Source organism: Mytilus galloprovincialis, chromosome 8 (assembly GCF_965363235.1).
Source record: "Mytilus galloprovincialis chromosome 8, xbMytGall1.hap1.1, whole genome shotgun sequence".
Lineage (NCBI taxonomy): Eukaryota > Metazoa > Mollusca > Bivalvia > Mytilida > Mytilidae > Mytilus > Mytilus galloprovincialis.
In genome coordinates, this window is record NC_134845.1 from 63,756,635 (window position 1) to 63,763,019 (window position 6,385).

The 6,385-nt window shown below is 31.9% G+C and overlaps 1 long non-coding RNA gene across 1 annotated transcript; it reads right to left on the bottom strand.

Moving 5' to 3' along the window:
* Positions 1-244: 244 nt before the first annotated feature.
* Positions 245-5,250, bottom strand: LOC143042360 (uncharacterized). Its single transcript, XR_012967955.1, has 2 exons — positions 5,152-5,250; positions 245-2,364 (listed from the first exon to the last, which is right to left on the bottom strand). It is a non-coding gene; the product is annotated as an uncharacterized LOC143042360 (long non-coding RNA).
* Between the last annotated feature and the right edge of the window lie 1,135 nt (positions 5,251-6,385).

Genomic DNA, 6,385 nt, shown 5'->3' on the forward strand with positions numbered 1-6,385 from the left:
TCACGAAAAAGAAAAAAATGTAAACAATAATTTCCGCACCAGTTGAAATTTCTTGTTATCAGTTTCATATTGTTTGACTCGATGCGGTGTATAGCTTAAACCATTGCATAGACCTTTAGTATGAAATGTACTCATTATCAATGTTATCAAAATTTAAGAACATTTCATAATAAGAGATGCATAAGGAAGTGTATTTATGCAAACGAACCAGTTTCAGTACACCGTACCAAACACTACGACAAAGCTGTTTGTAATAGATATATTATAAAAATTGTGTTTGCCAAGCATATAATCAACATCGTTATAGTGTATAGCGTTATATTTCTATTCCTTGATGTGGATATCGTGTAACCTTTCTTTCTTTGGTATTTTCTAATGTTATTTTACTGATGTGTCTTTATATTTTGATTTTCTTTCGCATTAACAAGTTTGTCAAATATTTCTATGGTGCTTGATATCCACGAATATTCCCAAATCAGCTAAATTGAGATTGTAGGCTGAAAAGTCGGTATCGCTATTTTCTTTAAAATAAATTGGCTCCAACAAAATGAAGTTTTAACGATCTTGACTGGCTATACAGCCCTTGTACGGTCGATAAATTGGTTCCTCTACGCAGTTGTAGATGTTACAGGGAATCCTCATATTGCCTGGCGTTATTTAGATGATAATGACAACGAAAGTTAAGGAATAAAGCATACTGTAAAGTATGAATACTACACATGTCATTCATTACTTCCTTAAGAAGTTCGTTAGGTATTAATACAGAGTTCTGTTCGAATAACATAACATCTACTAACATTATTCTCCACTGTTGGACAATGCTTTTCTTCTGGATTGTTTTCAGTTTAAGTAATCGGTGATCTATATCCATCACATCCATGGAACGGAACAGTTTTCCGGGAGGATATTTAGTTATAGAATACTCGATTATGCGTAACGCTTTATTGTATTGCTTTGTCTTGTAGAAAAACGAAGCTAACATCAGCCATCCAGATACAGCATCGTGATAGATATTCTGTTGTAAAATACTAATACATGATCTATACTGTGTGTATTGGTATTTATTACTGAACGTAATGGTCAGTGGTAACGTCTGGGCACGTATTGAACACACCACTGACATAAAATATGTGTATAAGTATTTTATTGAAGATTTCTGACATGAAACAATCAGTTGTATTCCTCTTTGGAATTCGTTCTTAATAATATGAGTGACCAAAATATTTAAAGACTGCAACTGGAGCGAATTAATTATTGTTACAACTTCAGGCACATACAACGAATGTAGTTCGATGTGGAAATTCTGCATTGATTTATGAAACTTAGATATTTGATCGGAAAATAAAATGCATCGCCAACCATAACTATGCAGGGTAAATAATTTCTCTAATAGTATTTCACGAGCACGACCCTCTATCTTGTTCTCAAACATGTTGTTTTCTGGAATGAAATAATGCAGGCAAACTGCATAGTCAACACAATAAATCAGTCGCCTCAAACATTGCATAAAACAAGGTATAAGACTGAAAGGTTTCCATGCATGTTGCGGTAGTTCTTCAGATATCCAGAAAATAATTATTTTCAGAAAATATGAACAGAGTAAATCTTTACATTCAGAGTTAGCAGCAATAACATCTTTCAAGAGAATTTTTAAGAGGGCATAGCATAATAATTGAGTGTGTGTAAACGTATTTATGAGAAGTTTTTCACCAACTGAAAAGGATATTCGCCATTCAAGATGTTCTTTTGGTGACCCTTTTACTCCGATCGGTACAAAGAGTACCCCATGTTCTATAATACGTTGTTTTACATTATAACTTGACCACTGATTGCTTGGTCTGGTTATCCATTCTGTTGCAGGTGCCACCCAGGTTTTACAACGAAGGCATAAGGCTATATCCATCTTTTCATAGTTGTCAGATATACACGGTCCATGAATAGTAAGTTTTTTCTTATCAACCAAAAGGCCTTGTCTAAATATAGCGCTCGAAAAATAATATTTACCATTTACTTCTTCAAGAGTTCTATGGGACATACCACATGTATTTTCGCAATACAATTTAGAAAATCCAGGCTTTACATCATCTGTATCCATTGTCCAATATCTAATTCTTGGATGTGAACTGGATTTCACATCTTGAATCTTCATATCTTTGAGCACACACATAATATCTAAATCGCTGCCTCGCATCTCAAGTCCTTCCCCGAAACTACCACTTGTAATAAATGTCATCTTTTCATCACTAGACAAGTTATCTCGGACGGTGTTAATCAATCTGAGTTGTTTAACATGATCTTCTGTTCCAACTATATTCTGACACATAAAACGATACAGCGCTATTGATATGTTTTGTGTTACGTTGTCTGTAATAAGAACAAAAATCTTGATTGTTAGAAAAATAAATAATCTTAAAATTAAGTTGAAGGTAGCATTTCTGTAAATATAGACAATGGAATTTTAATAAGAACTCCTTATACAACAAAACCTGTACCACTTTTACTATGAAGTTTCGAAAAAATCTTAAAATGAAAAGCTCATATGCACTACGATGTGCTTCAAACGTTAAAATATAGGGCTGTGCAGCATATTTTCAACTATTAGATGCCTTCGAACTTATAAAAGAGTTTAAACTTTCTGTACTACCCCTACCTTCATTTAGGGGCTTCCTCAGAATTCAAGGCTGACTCTATAATGTTTTACTTATACTGGTAGCATTCCCAAGTTATGTCTCTATGAGATGAAACGTAGAAATCATATCTGGGAACCAGTACCTAAACGGAACAATTAATCTATGAATATTATACATTCCCCAAAAGACGCGTTCTTGATGAAAAAGCTGTATATACAAAGCGAAATTGAAATAAAACAAATGATGATTTGAAAGATAGATTGAACGTAAACATATAAAATGTACAGGCTTCTCTTAAAAGGTAAATCGAGTACATTTGATATGTGACATGTAAAAACATGTATTTGAATAAAAGTAATCTGGAATAAAACTGTTATCCGCGTCATGATGCACAAATTCTTATCTAATTAGTTAAGTGTATGCTCCCTTTTGCTTTTTCATAGGGTTGTAAAACCGTTCACCGAAGCACTTCATATTAGAAATCAGCGCAATTGGATTTAAGAATTTCAAAAGCAGCATTGAATTCATATACTAAATTTATTCATTCATTGTGTATTAATTTACGTTTTTTGATTGAGTTAAGTCTGTCAATTGATATTTTATCGTGTGTTTTTCTATGTTGTGATGTTATGCTTTTGTTTCAGAAAAAGGGAGAAGGTTTGGATCCATTAAAATGTTTAATCCCGCTGCAAATATTTGCACCTGTCCTAAGTCAGGAATCTGATGTACAGTATTTGTCGTTTGTTTATGTAATTTATACGTGTATCTCGTTTCTCGTTTTTTATATAGATTAGACCGTTGGTTTTCCCGTTTGAATGGTTTTACACTAGTAATTTTGGGGCCCTTTATAGCTTGTTGTTCGGTGTGAGCCAAGGCTCCGTGTTGAAGGCCGTACATTGACTTACAATGGTTTCCCTTTTTATTAAATTGTTATTTGGATGAAGAGTTGTCTCATTGGCACTCACACCGCATCTTCCTATATCTACTAAATATTGTCATTTTTTCAACTTTGATATAACCAGTATTTTTACATTTCCCTTTAATTTCAATTATCATAGGAATAAATAACAATACCATAATATAAATTTAAAAAAAATAATTGATGACATTACACTTAATTGTTTTATAGAAAAACATCCGGGAAAACATCCTTAAGATATTGCATACTTGCCACCTTGTATAGTATATTGTGGGAAGGTGCAAAGTGGTGTTTTCCGTGAAATCTGCCTTTATTTCTTTTTCCGTCTTGGCCTACGCAGTATTTACCACGGTACTTAAGCATTAATTATGAACAGTTTTTTCATGCATATATATAAAATTATATATAAAATTTGAAGGCCACAAATTCAGCTACGTTAAAAAGTTCTTGAATATAAACAAGAACATGTATTAATTATTAATTTAATTGTGATTAAAACAAAAATATATAATTTAAAGAGAACAGAACTTGTATTCACGAAGATTCGAATTAAGGTGTGAAAAAGACTGGTGTCTATTACTTTTACTGTCTTCCTATTAATGAAATGTTTATAATACGTTATAAATGACAGTACTCTTTTAACCTGTAAAATACCATGCATGATATTCAGTGTTTCTGCATACAAGAAATATCGGGTATGAATTCATGCATACCTTTAAAATGAGCATGCCGAAGTGTTGCATAAGCATATGGACAATCTTATAGTTGAAACAATAAAAACTACACAGTCATTTCCCGTGTTTAAAATAGTGATTATTTTTTTTTAACCGTAAACTTTTATAGTCTAATCATCATCTTGTAATGTTATTTTATTTAAGTCAATGTATTAACCTTAACGGTGTTATAATTCCGTAACATGTATGATATTTACTTGTTTTTTTCCGTTGTTTTTACTTTTATCTGTTGAAAAAAAAAATATTTTAACAAAACTTAAGCTTGGGATCACGAAACAAACTATTCTTCATAGGGAGACAACTGAATTTTACTCTCAATGGCAATTTTTTTCCTCTGAAATAATCAAATCAATGGCGTATTGGGTGAGTTTTTTTTAAAAGAAAATCATTGGTTCCAAAGAATAACATTGTCGCACGAGAACGCACAAAAGGAAAAAAAGAACACTTCCATAAACATGATAATACCTAAGCAGTAAAGTAAGGTTTTAAAGTTTCTTCTCCTCGTTATACATTTTAAAAATGTGAAACTTATATCGTGGTTATGCAATTTTCCATGTGTTTAATATTCCTTCTGGTATATATTTGACTTTGGGTATAAAACACACCTTTCTCGTTTGTTCCTAAAATATTCAAAATTCAAAATTCGACTTTGAACTCCTATTGAAACTATTACTCCAATTTTTAAACTCGATCTGTAACTTAATTTCTGACTGAAACTTGAACTCAATCTCGATAATCAATTGCTGGTTAGCATACATTTAATATATCCAGTAGTTTTTTAGTTGTCTTCAATTTCAAATGATCATGTGAAAACATACTAAAACAGATAACTGATTTTGTATAAACATATCCTAAATATTTAACATACCTGCCATCTTGTTTAGTTTGTTGAGGAAGAAAAACGAAGATGAGTTTTCAATGAAATCTGCCTTCGTTTCCTTTTCCTTTTAAAACGTCACAATAATACTTACACATTACTAAAGCAATATTTTGTATAAATGATAAGTAGGTTACACAAATATAGATTTTTGTTTAAATGTAGACTTCTTTTATATTATGATTTACATACTATTTTCATATCAAGTGCTTTTGTATGTAATCGTCCATGTGAAAACAGAACGTATCATGAATAAAGTTTAATCTCAAATACAAATTGAAGAATTTAAAGGAAAATATCTGAAGTTATTTTATACCTGCAGTAAAGTCACGTTTAAAAACGTGGTTAGAAATAAAATCTACGATGAAATGTAACTTATGACTTAAGGATGTACTTAGGTGATTAAAGGTAAAATTAAATATATCAAGAATTCAAAATTGATAATTTAAGCTGGAAGAGTATTAGTTATGGATCAAAATAAGCTAAAAATATGGATAGGTCATGGAGCTCCTTTTCGAAATATTTGATTTATAACATAAAGCGGGAAAAGGATGACTCAGACTTTTACCTTATATTTGCATCGGTATTTTTGGGGTCTCAAATCGAAAGACAGAAACTCCAGAATCTGCTTAGATTTTGTCAAATGGCCTTTTATGAGCTATTAACAATGATTAAGTCTTATGTTAAAAGATAAATAGGTGTTATTGGGCACATTATTTTACCTTGTATCGTATGCAAAAACACCAAGGAGTCCGAACATTTGACACTTATTCCAAAACCTCACCTAAGTACATCCTTACGGAAAAGGGTTGGTGTACTTGCAAGGAAGGATCAAGTGTAAAAACGACTGGTGCCAGATCTTTCTTTGTTTTTATACATGGAAATTCAACCGTTGCACTTATACCGGTATCTTAAGAAAATGAAGATTCTACTTCTTCTACCACTTAGTGACCACCGTCAACAGGTTGACTATCCTGTCACGGTTAGGTGTGCACTTGCAAACTTAACAAGTTCAAATAATAATTTAAACAAAAATGAAAAATTTTGTGCTGTACATAACATTTATACATGTTGCAAATAAAAACATGGAACTTGAAATTTAATGTGCATGCAGTGGGCTCTTGAACGAGTCAAGACTTTCTGCAGCGGTCACTGAGGCAGGTAAGGAGTTTAAATCTCTTATTGCACATGGATAGAAGAAATCTTACCTGATGCTGGTATTGCA